This window comes from Stenella coeruleoalba (genome assembly GCF_951394435.1).
Source record: "Stenella coeruleoalba genome assembly, chromosome: 4".
In the NCBI taxonomy this organism is placed as follows: Eukaryota; Metazoa; Chordata; class Mammalia; order Artiodactyla; family Delphinidae; genus Stenella; species Stenella coeruleoalba.
In genome coordinates, this window is record NC_137149.1 from 86939949 (window position 1) to 86957782 (window position 17834).

The following is a 17834-nucleotide window of genomic DNA, read 5'->3' on the forward strand; positions in this document are numbered from 1 at the left end:
CACTTAGAATCATCGTGCCTCAATCCACTCATTATGCTGGTACGGGCCTGGTGACATAGATTTCATTGCTGAGTGGTATTCTGTTGTACATAAGTACCGCAACTTCTTTATCCATTATTTGCTCTCTGGGATATTTAACTTGTGCCGTAGAAGAGATTCCTGTAAAAAGAGCCGTCCCAAATTTTGGGGTTGCTGTGTCTTTTTGATATTAATTTCCCTAAGCTATAGGACCATAAGTGGAAGTGCCCTAGGCTCTGTTGCTTTGTTTTTTAGATGTTTCAGGAAACACCATACACTTCTCCCGAGTGTCTGTTGGCAATTTACATCCCGCCCATCAGCATAACAAGGCTCCCAGTTCTCCATGGCCTGTCCTGCCTTTCTGGATTTTACACTTTATTCTGATGGCCCTTTTGACCGGGGGGAAGTGAGACTTCATTGTAGTGCAGATTTCCTTTGCAAGCTTGCTTGGTTGGCCAAAAAGGGCGTATGCGTTTTTTCCTGAATATATTCAGGAAAAAACGCATATGCCCTTTTGGCAAAGTGCATCATTGTGGTCGTTCTGCCTCTTTTCCTACGCTTTCAATGCAATTCCAGTCTACCTCCTGAAATCGGTTTCCTACAATTCTGCCCCGCTTTCAAGTCCTCTTGGCAGCCTTACTTCAGTATATTTTTGGACGATAGCTGTCATTTATAACTCTGCAGGTTTGTGAATTACAGAGCCCCTGAGCTCCTTTCTTCAACTCACTTTCTTGTGAGCTGGCCGCAACACCGCAGGATGGCTTCAGGCCCTAATCTGTTTCCGGCACGGCACGCTGAACCTTTGGTTAATTCCACTTCCTAGTGGGAAATGAGAGTTAAATTTGCCCGTTCAGACACCTCCAGCTAGTCTCTCATTGGTTCTCGCTATTCCTGTTCATCTTCCGCAGAAATTGCAAACTGGGCAAAACAGGAGGTTAAAGGCACTGACTGTCCAAGTCGGGAGAGTGTTAGTAAAGCATCTGGAATGTTGCACCCGAGTACCAGGGTATGAAAACTGAGACATATTTGAACACGTCTCCCGATCACACGGTTGATCATACTCTGGGTTCCACATGCATGTTTTAGCTGAAGGAAGAATACCTTAAACCTGGGTAGTTGAAACCCGTGGAATGGGTACCATGCAATATGACTTCAAAGGGTCTTCATTTGCTCACCGAACCTCTCCAATCCTATCACTGCTGCGTTTATGCCCCTGTACACATGCTTGATTCTCTTTCGGAGACATAGCAATCCATAGGTTTTAAGATACTTACAAGTCAGGTACATTCTTAGGCGTTTAATATGCGGTGTTGAGTCCATTTCGTTGAGCAAGGAGTAGCTCTTGTCTATTCCATATTTGACTTAAGGAACTTTATCTGTGGTCATTTCAATCTCTGGTTTTATGCAGCATCCCAACTCACCTTTACCCTTAAGCAAGCATAAGTTGGTTTTCTAAATTTGAGACCCTGTTCTGTTCTGTAATTCAGTTCCTGTGTAGCCAAGTTTCCATTCCGTGTATTACTGATATCTTATGATGTTTCTTTTTCTGTGTGACTTATTTCAGTTAGAATCATCATACCTGAATCCACTCATTGTGCTGCTAAGGGTCTGATGACACAGATTTCATTGCTGAGTGATATTGCTTTGTAAGTAAATACCACAACTTCTTTATCCATTTTTCACTTTCTGCGATGTTGAACTTGTACTGTAAATGAGGTTCTTGTAAACAGAGCCGTTCCAAACTTTGGGGTGGCTGTGTCTTTCTGATTTTAATTTCCCTAAGCTATAGGACCATAAGTGGAAGTGCCCTAGGTTCTGTTGCTTTGTTTTTTAGATGTTTCAGGAAACACCATACACTTCTCCCGAGTGGTTGTTGGCAATTTACATCCCGCCCATCAGCATAACAAGGCTCCCAGTTCTCCATGGCCTGTCCTGTCTTTCTGGATTTTACACTTTTTTCAGATGGCCCTTTTGACCGGGGGGAAGTGAGACTTCATTGTAGTGCAGATTTCCTTTGCAAGCTTGCTTGGTTGGCCAAAAAGGGCGTATGCGTTTTTTCCTGAATATATTCAGGAAAAAACGCATACGCCCTTTTTGGCCAAGTGCATCATTGTGGACGTTCTGCCTCTTTTCCTATGCTTTCAATGCAATTCCAGTCTACCTCCTGAAATCGGTTTCCTGCAATTCTGCCCCGCTTTCAAGTCCTCTTGGCAGCCTTACTTCAGTCTATTTTTGGACGATAGCTGTCATTTATAAATCTGCAGGTTTGTGAATTACAGTGCCCCTGAGCTCCTTTCTTCAACTCGTTTTCTTTTGAGCTGGCCGCAACACCGCAGGATGGCTTCAGGCCCTAATCTGGTTCCGGCACGGCACACTGAGCCTTTGGTTAATTCCTCTTCCTGGTGGGAAATGAGAGTTAAATTTGCCCGTCCAGACACCTCCAGCTAGCCTCTCATTGGTTCTCGCTATTCCTTTTCATCTTCCGCAGAAATTGCAAACTGGGCCAAACAGGAGGTTAAAGGGACTGACTCTCCAAGTCGGGAGAGTGTTAGTAAAGCGTCTGGAATGTTGCACCCGAGTACCAGGGTACGAAAACTGAGACATATTTGAACACATCTCCCGATCACATGGTTGATCATACTCTGGGTTCCACATGCATGTTTTAGCTGAAGGAAGAATACCTTAAACCTGGGTAGTTGAAACCCGTGGAATGGGTACCATGCAATATGACTTCAAAGGGTCCTCATTTGCTCACCGAACATCTCCAATCCTATCACTGCTGCGTTTATGCCCCTGTACACATGCTTGATTCTCTTTCGGAGACATAGCAATCCATAGGTTTTAAGATACTTACTAGTCAGGTACATTCTTAGGCGTTTAATATGCGGTGTTGAGTCCATTTCGTTGAGCAAGGAGTAGCTCTTGTCTATTCCATATTTGGCTTAAGGAACTTTATCTGTGCTCATTTCAATCTCTGGTTTTATGCAGCACCCCAACTCACCTTTCCCCTTAAGCAAGCATAAGTTGGTTTTCTAAATTTGAGACCCTGTTCTGTTCTGTAATTCAGTTCCTGTGTAGCCAAGTTTCCATTCCGTGTATTACTGATATCTTATGATGTTTCTTTTTCTGTGTGACTTATTTCAGTTAGAATCATCATACCTGAATCCACTCATTGTGCTGCTAAGGGCCTGATGACACAGATTTCATTGCTGAGTGATATTGCTTTGTAAGTAAATACCACAACTTCTTTATCCATTTTTCACTTTCTGCGAAGTTGAACTTGTACTGTAAACGAGGTTCTTGTAAACAGAGCCATTCCAAACTTTGGGGTGGCTGTGTCTTTTTGATTTTAAATTCCCTAAGCTATAGGACCATAAGTGGAAGTGCCCTAGGTTCTGTTGCTTTGTTTTTTAGATGTTTCAGGAAACACCATACACTTCTCCCGAGTGGTTGTTGGCAATTTACATCCCGCCCATCAGCATAACAAGGCTCCCAGTTCTCCATGGCCTGTCCTGTCTTTCTGGATTTTACACTTTTTTCAGATGGCCCTTTTGACCGGGGGGAAGTGAGACTTCATTGTAGTGCAGATTTCCTTTGCAAGCTTGCTTGGTTGGCCAAAAAGGGCGTATGCGTTTTTTCCTGAATATATTCAGGAAAAAACGCATACGCCCTTTTTGGCCAAGTGCATCATTGTGGACGTTCTGCCTCTTTTCCTATGCTTTCAATGCAATTCCAGTCTACCTCCTGAAATCGGTTTCCTGCAATTCTGCCCCGCTTTCAAGTCCTCTTGGCAGCCTTACTTCAGTCTATTTTTGGACGATAGCTGTCATTTATAAATCTGCAGGTTTGTGAATTACAGTGCCCCTGAGCTCCTTTCTTCAACTCGTTTTCTTTTGAGCTGGCCGCAACACCGCAGGATGGCTTCAGGCCCTAATCTGGTTCCGGCACGGCACACTGAGCCTTTGGTTAATTCCTCTTCCTGGTGGGAAATGAGAGTTAAATTTGCCCGTCAAGACACCTCCAGCTAGCCTCTCATTGGTTCTCGCTATTCCTGTTCATCTTCCGCAGAAATTGCAAACTGGGCCAAACAGGAGGTTAAAGGGACTGACTCTCCAAGTCGGGAGAGTGTTAGTAAAGCGTCTGGAATGTTGCACCCGAGTACCAGGGTACGAAAACTGAGACATATTTGAACACATCTCCCGATCACATGGTTGATCATACTCTGGGTTCCACATGCATGTTTTAGCTGAAGGAAGAATACCTTAAACCTGGGTAGTTGAAACCCGTGGAATGGGTACCATGCAATATGACTTCAAAGGGTCTTCATTTGCTCACCGAACATCTCCAATCCTATCACTGCTGCGTTTATGCCCCTGTACACATGCTTGATTCTCTTTCGGAGACATAGCAATCCATAGGTTTTAAGATACTTACTAGTCAGGTACATTCTTAGGCGTTTAATATGCGGTGTTGAGTCCATTTCATTGAGCAAGGAGTAGCTCTTGTCTATTCCATATTTGGCTTAAGGAACTTTATCTGTGCTCATTTCAATCTCTGGTTTTATGCAGCACCCCAACTCACCTTTCCCCTTAAGCAAGCATAAGTTGGTTTTCTAAATTTGAGACCCTGTTCTGTTCTGTAATTCAGTTCCTGTGTAGCCAAGTTTCCATTCCGTGTATTACTGATATCTTATGATGTTTCTTTTTCTGTGTGACTTATTTCAGTTAGAATCATCATACCTGAATCCACTCATTGTGCTGCTAAGGGCCTGATGACACAGATTTCATTGCTGAGTGATATTGCTTTGTAAGTAAATACCACAACTTCTTTATCCATTTTTCACTTTCTGCGAAGTTGAACTTGTACTGTAAACGAGGTTCTTGTAAACAGAGCCATTCCAAACTTTGGGGTGGCTGTGTCTTTTTGATTTTAAATTCCCTAAGCTATAGGACCATAAGTGGAAGTGCCCTAGGTTCTGTTGCTTTGTTTTTTAGATGTTTCAGGAAACACCATACACTTCTCCCGAGTGGTTGTTGGCAATTTACATCCCGCCCATCAGCATAACAAGGCTCCCAGTTCTCCATGGCCTGTCCTGTCTTTCTGGATTTTACACTTTTTTCAGATGGCCCTTTTGACCGGGGGGAAGTGACACTTCATTGTAGTGCAGATTTCCTTTGCAAGCTTGCTTGGTTGGCCAAAAAGGGCGTATGCGTTTTTTCCTGAATATATTCAGGAAAAAACGCATACGCCCTTTTTGGCCAAGTGCATCATTGTGGACGTTCTGCCTCTTTTCCTATGCTTTCAATGCAATTCCAGTCTACCTCCTGAAATCGGTTTCCTGCAATTCTGCCCCGTTTTCAAGTCCTCTTGGCAGCCTTACTTCGTCTATTTTTGGACGATAGCTGTCATTTATAACTCTGCAGGTTTGTGAATTACAGTGCCCCTAAGCTCCTTTCTTCAACTCGCTTTCTTGTGACCGGGCCGCAACACCGCAGGATGGCTTCAGGTCCTAATGTGGTTCTGGCATGGCATGCTGAGCCTTTGGTTAATTCCTCTTCCTGGTGGGAAATGAGAGTTAAATTTGCCCGTCCAGACACCTCCAGCTAGTCTCGCATTGGTTCTCGCTATTCCTGTTCATCTTCCGCAGAAATTGCAAACTGGGCCAAACAGGAGGTTAAAGGGACTGACTCTCCAAGTGGGGAGAGTGTTAGTAAAGCGTCTGGAAAGTTGCACCCGAGTACCAGGGTACGAAAACTGAGATATATTTGAACACGTCTCCCGATCACATGGTTGATCATACTCTAGGTTGCACATGCATGTTTTAGCTGAAGGAAGAATACCTTAAACCTGGGTAGTTGAAACCCGTGGAATGGGTACCATGCAATATGACTTCAAAGGGTCTTCATTTGCTCACGAACCTCTCCAATCCTATCACTGCTGCGTTTATGCCCCTGTACACATGCTTGATTCTCTTTCGGAGACATAGCAATCCATAGGTTTTAAGATACTTACTAGTCAGGTACATTCTTAGGCGTTTAATATGCGGTGTTGAGTCCATTTCGTTGAGCAAGGAGTAGCTCTTGTCTATTCCATATTTGGCTTAAGGAACTTTATCTGTGCTCATTTCAATCTCTGGTTTTATGCAGCACCCCAACTCACCTTTCCCCTTAAGCAAGCATAAGTTGGTTTTCTAAATTTGAGACCCTGTACTGTTCTGTAATTCAGTTCCTGTGTAGCCAAGTTTACATTCCGTGTATTACTGATATCTTTTGATGTTTCTTTTTCTGTGTGACTTATTTCAGTTAGAATCATCATACCTGAATCCACTCATTGTGCTGCTAAGGGTCTGATGACACAGATTTCATTGCTGAGTGATATTGCTTTGTAAGTAAATACCACAACTTCTTTATCCATTTTTCACTTTCTGCGATGTTGAACTTGTACTGTAAACGAGGTTCTTGTAAACAGAGCCATTCCAAACTTTGGGGTGGCTGTGTCTTTCTGATTTTAATTTCCCTAAGCTATAGGACCATAAGTGGAAGTGCCCTAGTTCTGTTGCTTTGTTTTTTAGATGTTTCAGGAAACACCATACACTTCTCCCGAGTGGTTGTTGGCAATTTACATCCCGCCCATCAGCATAACAAGGCTCCCAGTTCTCCATGGCCTGTCCTGTCTTTCTGGATTTTACACTTTTTTCAGATGGCCCTTTTGACCGGGGGGAAGTGAGACTTCATTGTAGTGCAGATTTCCTTTGCAAGCTTGCTTGGTTGGCCAAAAAGGGCGTATGCGTTTTTTCCTGAATATATTCAGGAAAAAACGCATACGCCCTTTTTGGCCAAGTGCATCATTGTGGACGTTCTGCCTCTTTTCCTATGCTTTCAATGCAATTCCAGTCTACCTCCTGAAATCGGTTTCCTGCAATTCTGCCCCGCTTTCAAGTCCTCTTGGCAGCCTTACTTCGTCTATTTTTGGACGATAGCTGTCATTTATAACTCTGCAGGTTTGTGAATTACAGTGCCCCTAAGCTCCTTTCTTCAACTCGCTTTCTTGTGACCGGGCCGCAACACCGCAGGATGGCTTCACGTCCTAATGTGGTTCTGGCACGGCACGCTGAGCCTTTGGTTAATTCCTCTTCCTGGTGGGAAATGAGAGTTAAATTTGCCCGTCCAGACACCTCCAGCTAGTCTCTCATTGGTTCTCGCTATTCCTGTTCATCTTCCGCAGAAATTGCAAACTGGGCCAAACAGGATGTTAAAGGGACTGACTCTCCAAGTAGGGAGAGTGTTAGTAAAGCGTCTGGAAAGTTGCACCCGAGTACCAGGGTACAAAAACTGAGATATATTTGAACACGTCTCCCGATCACATGGTTGATCATACTCTAGGTTGCACATGCATGTTTTAGCTGAAGGAAGAATACCTTAAACCTGGGTAGTTGAAACCCGTGGAATGGGTACCATGCAATATGACTTCAAAGGGTCTTCATTTGCTCACGAACCTCTCCAATCTTATCACTGCTGCGTTTATGCCCCTGTACACATGCTTGATTCTCTTTCGGAGACATAGCAATCCATAGGTTTTAAGATACTTACTAGTCAGGTACATTCTTAGGCGTTTAATATGCGGTGTTGAGTCCATTTCGTTGAGCAAGGAGTAGCTCTTGTCTATTCCATATTTGGCTTAAGGAACTTTATCTGTGCTCATTTCAATCTCTGGTTTTATGCAGCACCCCAACTCACCTTTCCCCTTAAGCAAGCATAAGTTGGTTTTCTAAATTTGAGACCCTGTTCTGTTCTGTAATTCAGTTCCTGTGTAGCCAAGTTTACATTCCGTGTATTACTGATATCTTTTGATGTTTCTTTTTCTGTGTGACTTATTTCAGTTAGAATCATCATACCTGAATCCACTCATTGTGCTGCTAAGGGTCTGATGACACAGATTTCATTGCTGAGTGATATTGCTTTGTAAGTAAATACCACAACTTCTTTATCCATTTTTCACTTTCTGCGATGTTGAACTTGTACTGTAAACGAGGTTCTTGTAAACAGAGCCGTTCCAAACTTTGGGGTGGCTGTGTCTTTCTGATTTTAATTTCCCTAAGCTATAGGACCATAAGTGGAAGTGCCCTAGGTTCTGTTGCTTTGTTTTTTAGATGTTTCAGGAAACACCATACACTTCTCCCGAGTGGTTGTTGGCAATTTACATCCCGCCCATCAGCATAACAAGGCTCCCAGTTCTCCATGGCCTGTCCTGTCTTTCTGGATTTTACACTTTTTTCAGATGGCCCTTTTGACCGGGGGGAAGTGACATTTCATTGTAGTGCAGATTTCCTTTGCAAGCTTGCTTGGTTGGCCAAAAAGGGCGTATGCGTTTTTTCCTGAATATATTCAGGAAAAAACGCATACGCCCTTTTTGGCCAAGTGCATCATTGTGGACGTTCTGCCTCTTTTCCTATGCTTTCAATGCAATTCCAGTCTACCTCCTGAAATCGGTTTCCTGCAATTCTGCCCCGCTTTCAAGTCCTCTTGGCAGCCTTACTTCAGTCTATTTTTGGACGATAGCTGTCATTTATAAATCTGCAGGTTTGTGAATTACAGTGCCCCTGAGCTCCTTTCTTCAACTCGTTTTCTTTTGAGCTGGCCGCAACACCGCAGGATGGCTTCAGGCCCTAATCTGGTTCCGGCACGGCACACTGAGCCTTTGGTTAATTCCTCTTCCTGGTGGGAAATGAGAGTTAAATTTGCCCGTCCAGACACCTCCAGCTAGCCTCTCATTGGTTCTCGCTATTCCTTTTCATCTTCCGCAGAAATTGCAAACTGGGCCAAACAGGAGGTTAAAGGGACTGACTCTCCAAGTCGGGAGAGTGTTAGTAAAGCGTCTGGAATGTTGCACCCGAGTACCAGGGTACGAAAACTGAGACATATTTGAACACATCTCCCGATCACATGGTTGATCATACTCTGGGTTCCACATGCATGTTTTAGCTGAAGGAAGAATACCTTAAACCTGGGTAGTTGAAACCCGTGGAATGGGTACCATGCAATATGACTTCAAAGGGTCTTCATTTGCTCACCGAACATCTCCAATCCTATCACTGCTGCGTTTATGCCCCTGTACACATGCTTGATTCTCTTTCGGAGACATAGCAATCCATAGGTTTTAAGATACTTACTAGTCAGGTACATTCTTAGGCGTTTAATATGCGGTGTTGAGTCCATTTCGTTGAGCAAGGAGTAGCTCTTGTCTATTCCATATTTGGCTTAAGGAACTTTATCTGTGCTCATTTCAATCTCTGGTTTTATGCAGCACCCCAACTCACCTTTCCCCTTAAGCAAGCATAAGTTGGTTTTCTAAATTTGAGACCCTGTTCTGTTCTGTAATTCAGTTCCTGTGTAGCCAAGTTTCCATTCCGTGTATTACTGATATCTTATGATGTTTCTTTTTCTGTGTGACTTATTTCAGTTAGAATCATCATACCTGAATCCACTCATTGTGCTGCTAAGGGCCTGATGACACAGATTTCATTGCTGAGTGATATTGCTTTGTAAGTAAATACCACAACTTCTTTATCCATTTTTCACTTTCTGCGAAGTTGAACTTGTACTGTAAACGAGGTTCTTGTAAACAGAGCCATTCCAAACTTTGGGGTGGCTGTGTCTTTTTGATTTTAAATTCCCTAAGCTATAGGACCATAAGTGGAAGTGCCCTAGGTTCTGTTGCTTTGTTTTTTAGATGTTTCAGGAAACACCATACACTTCTCCCGAGTGGTTGTTGGCAATTTACATCCCGCCCATCAGCATAACAAGGCTCCCAGTTCTCCATGGCCTGTCCTGTCTTTCTGGATTTTACACTTTTTTCAGATGGCCCTTTTGACCGGGGGGAAGTGAGACTTCATTGTAGTGCAGATTTCCTTTGCAAGCTTGCTTGGTTGGCCAAAAAGGGCGTATGCGTTTTTTCCTGAATATATTCAGGAAAAAACGCATACGCCCTTTTTGGCCAAGTGCATCATTGTGGACGTTCTGCCTCTTTTCCTATGCTTTCAATGCAATTCCAGTCTACCTCCTGAAATCGGTTTCCTGCAATTCTGCCCCGCTTTCAAGTCCTCTTGGCAGCCTTACTTCAGTCTATTTTTGGACGATAGCTGTCATTTGTAACTCTGCAGGTTTGTGAATTACAGTGCCCCTGAGCTCCTTTCTTCAACTCGCTTTCTTGTGAACGGGCCGCAACACCGCAGGATGGCTTCAGGTCCTAATGTGGTTCTGGCACGGCATGCTGAGCCTTTGGTTAATTCCTCTTCCTGGTGGGAAATGAGAGTTAAATTTGCCCGTCCAGACACCTCCAGCTAGTCTCTCATTGGTTCTCGCTATTCCTGTTCATCTTCCGCAGAAATTGCAAACTGGGCCATACAGGAGGTTAAAGGGACTGACTCTCCAAGTGGGGAGAGTGTTAGTAAAGCGTCTGGAATGTTGCACCCGAGTACCAGGGGAGGAAAACTGAGACATATTTGAACACGTCTCCCGATCACATGGTTGATCATACTCTGGGTTCCACATGCATGTTTTAGCTGAAGGAAGAATACCTAAAACCTGGGTAGTTGAAACCCGTGGAATGGGTACCATGCAATATGACTTCAAAGGGTCTTCATTTGCTCACCGAACCTCTCCAATCCTATCACTGATGCGTTTATGCCCCTGTACACATGCTTGATTCTCTTTCGGAGACATAGCAATCCCTAGGTTTTAAGATACTTACTAGTCAGGTACATTCTTGGGCGTTTTATATGGGGTTTTGAGTCCATTTCGTTGAGCAAGGAGTAGCTCTTGTCTATTCCATATTTGGCTTAAGGAAATTTATCTGTGCTCATTTCAATCTCTGGTTTTATGCAGCACCCCAACTCACCTTTCCCCTTAAGCAAGCATAAGTTGGTTTTCTAAATTTGAGACCCTGTTCTGTTTTGGAATGCAGTTCCTGTGTAGCCAAGTTTACATTCCGTGTATTAGTGATATCTTATGATGTTTCTTTTTCTGTGTGACTTATTTCAGTTAGAATCATCGTACCTGAATCCACTCATTTTGCTGCTACGGGCCTGATGACATAGATTTCATTGCTGAGTGATACTGCATTGTACGTAAGTACCACAAGTTCTTTATCCATTTTTCACTTTCTGTGATATTGAACTTGTACGGTAAACGAGGTTCTTGTAAACGGAGGCGTCCCAAACTTTGGGGTGGCTGTGTCTTTTTGATTTTAATTTCCCTAAGCTATAGGACCGTAAGTGGAAGTGCCCTAGGCTCTGTTGCTTTGTTTTTTAGATGTTTCAGGAAACACCATACACTTCTCCTGAGTGTCTGTTGGCAATTTACATCCCGCCCATCAGCATAACAAGGCTCCCAGTTCTCCATGGCCTGTCCTGCCTTTCTGGATTTTACACTTTTTTCAGATGGCCCTTTTGACCGGGGGGAAGTGAGACTTCATTGTAGTGCAGATTTCCTTTGCAAGCTTGCTTGGTTGGCCAAAAAGTGCGTATGCGTTTTTTCCTGAATATATTCAGGAAAAAACGCATACGCCCTTTTTGGCCAAGTGCATCATTGTGGACGTTCTGCCTCTTTTCCTATGCTTTCAATGCAATTCCAGTCTACCTCCTGAAATCGGTTTCCTGCAATTCTGCCCCGCTTTCAAGTCCTCTTGGCAGCCTTACTTCAGTCTATTTTTGGACGATAGCTGTCATTTATAACTCTGCAGGTTTGTGAATTACAGTGCCCCTGAGCTCCTTTCTTCAACTCGCTTTCTTTTGAGCTGGCCGCAACACCGCATGATGGCTTAAGGCCCTAATCTGGTTCCGGCACGGCACGCAGAGCCTTTGGTTAATTCCTCTTCCTGGTGGGAAATGAGAGTTAAATTTGCCCGTCCAGACACCTCCAGCTAGCCTCTCATTGGTTCTCGCTATTCCTGTTCATCTTCCGCAGAAATTGCAAACTGGGCCAAACAGGAGGTTAAAGGGACTGACTCTCCAAGTCGGGAGAGTGTTAGTAAAGCGTCTGGAATGTTGCACCCGAGTACCAGGGGAGGAAAACTGAGACATATTTGAACACGTCTCCCGTTCACATGGTTGATCATACTCTGGGTTCCACATGCATGTTTTAGCTGAAGGACGAATACCTTAAACCTGGAGAGTTGAGACCCGTGGAATGGGTACCATGCAATATGACTTCAAAGGGTCTTCATTTGCTCACCGAACCTCTCCAATCCTATCACTGCTGCGTTTATGCCCCTGTACACATGCTTGATTCTCTTTCGGAGACATAGCAATCCATAGGTTTTAAGATACTTACTAGTCAGGTACATTCTTAGGCATTTAATATGCGGTGTTGAGTCCATTTCGTTGAGCAAGGAGTAGCTCTTGTCTATTCCATATTTGGCTTAAGGAAATTTATCTGTGCTCATTTCAATCTCTGGTTTTATGCAGCACCCCAACTCACCTTTACCCTTAAGCAAGCAAAAGTTGGTTTTCTAAATTTGAGACCCTGTTCTCTTCTGTAATTCAGTTCCTGTGTAGCCAAGTTTCCATTCCGTGTATTACTGATATCTTATGATGTTTCTTTTTCTGTGTGACTTATTTCAGTTAGAATCATCATACCTGAATCCACTCATTGTGCTGCTAAGGGCCTGATGACATAGATTTCATTGCTGAGTGATATTGCTTTGTAAGTGAATACCACAACTTCTTTATCCATTTTTCACTTTCTGCGATGTTGAACTTGTACTGTAAACGAGGTTCTTGTAAACAGAGCCGTTCCAAACTTTGTGGTGGCTGTGTCTTTTTGATTTTAATTTCCCTAAGCTATAGGACCATAAGTGGAAGTGCCCTAGGCTCTGTTGCTTTGTTTTTTAGATTTTTCAGGAAACACCATACACTTCTCCCGAGTGTCTGTTGGCAATTTACATCCCGCCCATCAGCATAACTAGGCTCCCAGTTCTCCATGGCCTGTCCTGCCTTTCTGGATTTTACACTTTTTTCAGATGGCCCTTTTGACCGGGGGGAAGTGAGACTTCATTGTAGTGCAGATTTCCTTTGCAAGCTTGCTTGGTTGGCCAAAAAGGGCGTATGCGTTTTTTCCTGAATATATTCAGGAAAAAACGCATACGCCCTTTTTGGCCAAGTGCATCATTGTGGACGTTCTGCCTCTTTTCCTATGCTTTCAATGCAATTCCAGTCTACCTCCTGAAATCGGTTTCCTGCAATTCTGCCCCGCTTTCAAGTCCTCTTGGCAGCCTTACTTCAGTCTATTTTTGGACGATAGCTGTCATTTATAACTCTGCAGGTTTGTGAATTACAGTGCCCCTGAGCTCCTTTCTTCAACTCGCTTTCTTGTGAGCTGGCCGCAACACCGCAGGATGGCTTCAGGCCATAATCTGGTTCTGGCACGGCACGCTGAGCCTTTGGTTAATTCCTCATCCTGATGGGAAATTAGAGTTAAATTTGCCCGTCCAAACACCTCCCGCTTGTCTCTCATTGGTTCTCCCTATTCCTGTACATGTTCCGCAGAAATTGCAAACTGGGCCAAACAGGAGGTTAAAGGCACTGACTCTCCAAGTGGGGAGAGTGTTAGTAAAGCGTCTGGAATGTTGCACCCGAGTACCAGGGGAGGAAAACTGAGACATATTTGAACACGTCTCCCGATCACATGGTTGATCATACTCTGGGTTCCACATGCATGTTTTAGCTGAAGGAAGAATACCTAAAACCTGGGTAGTTGAAACCCGTGGAATGGGTACCATGCAATATGACTTCAAAGGGTCTTCATTTGCTCACCGAACCTCTCCAATCCTATCACTGATGCGTTTATGCCCCTGTACACATGCTTGATTCTCTTTCGGAGACATAGCAATCCCTAGGTTTTAAGATACTTACTAGTCAGGTACATTCTTAAGCGTTTTATATGGGGTTTTGAGTCCATTTCGTTGAGCAAGGAGTAGCTCTTGTCTATTCCATATTTGGCTTAAGGAAATTTATCTGTGCTCATTTCAATCTCTGGTTTTATGCAGCACCCCAACTCACCTTTCCCCTTAAGCAAGCATAAGTTGGTTTTCTAAATTTGAGACCCTGTTCTGTTTTGGAATGCAGTTCCTGTGTAACCAAGTTTACATTCCGTGTATTAGTGATATCTTATGATGTTTCTTTTTCTGTGTGACTTATTTCAGTTAGAATCATCGTACCTGAATCCACTCATTATGCTGCTACGGGCCTGATGACATAGATTTCATTGCTGAGTGATACTGCATTGTACGTAAGTACCACAAGTTCTTTATCCATTTTTCACTTTCTGTGATATTGAACTTGTACGGTAAACGAGGTTCTTGTAAACGGAGGCGTCCCAAACTTTGGGGTGGCTGTGTCTTTTTGATTTTAATTTCCCTAAGCTATAGGACCGTAAGTGGAAGTGCCCTAGGCTCTGTTGCTTTGTTTTTTAGATGTTTCAGGAAACACCATACACTTCTCCTGAGTGTCTGTTGGCAATTTACATCCCGCCCATCAGCATAACAAGGCTCCCAGTTCTCCATGGCCTGTCCTGCCTTTCTGGATTTTACACTTTTTTCAGATGGCCCTTTTGACCGGGGGGAAGTGAGACTTCATTGTAGTGCAGATTTCCTTTGCAAGCTTGCTTGGTTGGCCAAAAAGGGCGTATGCGTTTTTTCCTGAATATATTCAGGAAAAAACGCATACGCCCTTTTTGGCCAAGTGCATCATTGTGGACGTTCTGCCTCTTTTCCTATGCTTTCAATGCAATTCCAGTCTACCTCCTGAAATCGGTTTCCTGCAATTCTGCCCCGCTTTCAAGTCCTCTTGGCAGCCTTACTTCAGTCTATTTTTGGACGATAGCTGTCATTTATAACTCTGCAGGTTTGTGAATTACAGTGCCCCTGAGCTCCTTTCTTCAACTCGCTTTCTTTTGAGCTGGCCGCAACACCGCATGATGGCTTAAGGCCCTAATCTGGTTCCGGCACGGCACGCTGAGCCTTTGGTTAATTCCTCTTCCTGGTGGGAAATGAGAGTTAAATTTGCCCGTCCAGACACCTCCAGCTAGCCTCTCATTGGTTCTCGCTATTCCTGTTCATCTTCCGCAGAAATTGCAAACTGGGCCAAACAGGAGGTTAAAGGGACTGACTCTCCAAGTCGGGAGAGTGTTAGTAAAGCGTCTGGAATGTTGCACCCGAGTACCAGGGGAGGAAAACTGAGACATATTTGAACACGTCTCCCGATCACATGGTTGATCATACTCTAGGTTCCACATGCATGTTTTAGCTGAAGGAAGAATACCTTAAACCTGGGTAGTTGAAACCCGTGGAATGGGTACCATGCAATATGACTTCAAAGGGTCTTCATTTGCTCACCGAACCTCTCCAATCCTATCACTGCTGCGTTTATGCCCCTGTACACATGCTTGATTCTCTTTTGGAGACATAGCAATCCATAGGTTTTAAGATACTTACTAGTCAGGTACATTCTTAGGCGTTTAATATGTGGTGTTGAGTCCATTTCGTTGAGCAAGGAGTAGCTCTTGTCTATTCCATATTTGACTTAAGGAACTTTATCTGTGCTCATTTCAATCTCTGGTTTTATGCAGCATCCCAACTCACCTTTACCCTTAAGCAAGCATAAGTTGGTTTTCTAAATTTGAGACCCTGTTCTGTTCTGTAATTCAGTTCCTGTGTAGCCAAGTTTCCATTCCGTGTATTACTGATATCTTATGATGTTTCTTTTTCTGTGTGACTTATTTCAGTTAGAATCATCATACCTGAATCCACTCATTGTGCTGCTAAGGGTCTGATGACACAGATTTCATTGCTGAGTGATATTGCTTTGTAAGTAAATACCAAAACTTCTTTATCCATTTTTCACTTTCTGCGATGTTGAACTTGTACTGTAAACGAGGTTCTTGTAAACAGAGGCGTCCCAAACTTTGGGGTGGCTGTGTCTTTCTGATTTTAATTTCCCTAAGCTATAGGACCATAAGTGGAAGGGCCCTAGGTTCTGTTGCTTTGTTTTTTAGATGTTTCAGGAAACACCATACAATTCTCCCGAGTGGTTGTTGGCAATTTACATCCCGCCCATCAGCATAACAAGGCTCCCAGTTCTCCATGGCCTGTCCTGTCTTTCTGGATTTTACACTTTTTTCTGATGGCCCTTTTGACCGGGGGGAAGTGAGACTTCATTGTAGTGCAGATTTCCTTTTCAAGCTTGCTTGGTTGGCCAAAAAGGGCGTATGCGTTTTTTCCTGAATATATTCAGGAAAAAACGCATACGCCCTTTTTGGCCAAGTGCATCATTGTGGACGTTCTGCCTCTTTTCCTATGCTTTCAATGCAATTCCAGTCTACCTCCTGAAATCGGTTTCCTGCAATTCTGCCCCGCTTTCAAGTCCTCTTGGCAGCCTTACTTCAGTCTATTTTTGGACGATAGCTGTCATTTATAACTCTGCAGGTTTGTGAATTACAGTGCCCCTGAGCTCCTTTCTTCAACTCGCTTTCTTGTGAGCGGGCCGCAACACCGCAGGATGGCTTCAGGCCCTAATCTTGTTCCGGCACGGCACGCAGAGCCTTTGGTTATTTCCTCTTCCTGGTGGGAAATGAGAGTTAAATTTGCCCGTTCAGACACCTCCAACTAGTCTCGCATTGGTTCTCGCTACTCCTGTTCATCTTCCGCAGAAATTGCAAACTGGGCCAAACAGGAGGTTAAAGGGACTGACTCTCCAAGTCGGGAGAGTGTTAGTAAAGCGTCTGGAATGTTGCACCCGAGTACCAGGGGAGGAAAACTGAGACATATTTGAACACGTCTCCCGATCACATGGTTGATCATACTCTGGGTTCCACATGCATGTTTTAGCTGAAAGAAGAATACCTTAAACCTGGAGAGTTGAGACCCGTGTAATGGGTACCATGCAATATGACTTCAAAGGGTTTTCATTTGCTCACCGAACCTCTCCAATCCTATCACTGCTGCGTTTATGCCCCTGTACACACGCTTGATTCTCTTTCGGAGACATAGCAATCCATAGGTTTTAAGATACTTACTAGTCAGGTACATTCTTAGGCGTTTAATATGGGGTTTTGAGTCCATTTCGTTGAGCAAGGAGTAGCTCTTGTCTATTCCATATTTGGCTTAAGGAACTTTATCTGTGCTCATTTCAATCTCTGGTTTTATGCAGCAACCCAACTCACCATTCCCCTTAAGCAAGCATAAGTTGGTTTTCTAAATTTGAGAACCTGTTCTGTTTTGGAATTCAGTTCCTGTGTAGCCAAGTTTACATTCCGTGTATTAGTGATATCTTATGATGTTTCTTTTTCTGTGTGACTTATTTCAGTTAGAATCATCGTACCTGAATCTACTCATTATGCTGCTACGGGCCTGATGACATAGATTTCATTGCTGAGTGATACTGCATTGTACGTAAGTACCACAAGTTCTTTATCCATTTTTCACTTTCTGTGATATTGAACTTGTACGGTAAACGAGGTTCTTGTAAACAGAGGCGTCCCAAACTTTGGGGTGGCTGTGTCTTTTTGATTTTAATTTCCCTAAGCTATAGGACCATAATTGGAAGTGCCCTAGGCTCTGTTGCTTTGTTTTTTAGATGTTTCAGGAAACACCATACACTTCTCCCAAGTGGTTGTTGGCAATTTACATCCCGGCCATCAGCATAACAAGGCTCCCAGTTCTCCATGGCCTGTCCTGCCTTTCTGGATTTTACACTTTTTTTCAGATGGCCCTTTTGACCGGGGGGAAGTGAGACTTCATTGTAGTGCAGATTTCCTTTGCAA

General features: G+C 43.7%; 1 long non-coding RNA gene across 7 annotated transcripts in view; it reads left to right on the plus strand.

Annotated features, from left to right (window-relative positions):
• Nucleotides 1-17834, plus strand: part of LOC307185334 — a 3778167-nt gene that overhangs the window by 407869 nt on the left and 3352464 nt on the right. Inside the window, exon 1 of one of the 7 annotated variants that reach the window (XR_013827993.1) lies at nt 15810-15883. The exons of 5 other annotated variants lie outside the window; for them this stretch is intronic. This is a non-coding gene — a long non-coding RNA (uncharacterized lncRNA). Of the gene's footprint in view, nt 1-15809; nt 15884-17834 lie in introns of those variants that run through there. One more of the 7 variants, XR_013827994.1, reaches the window with a different exon arrangement.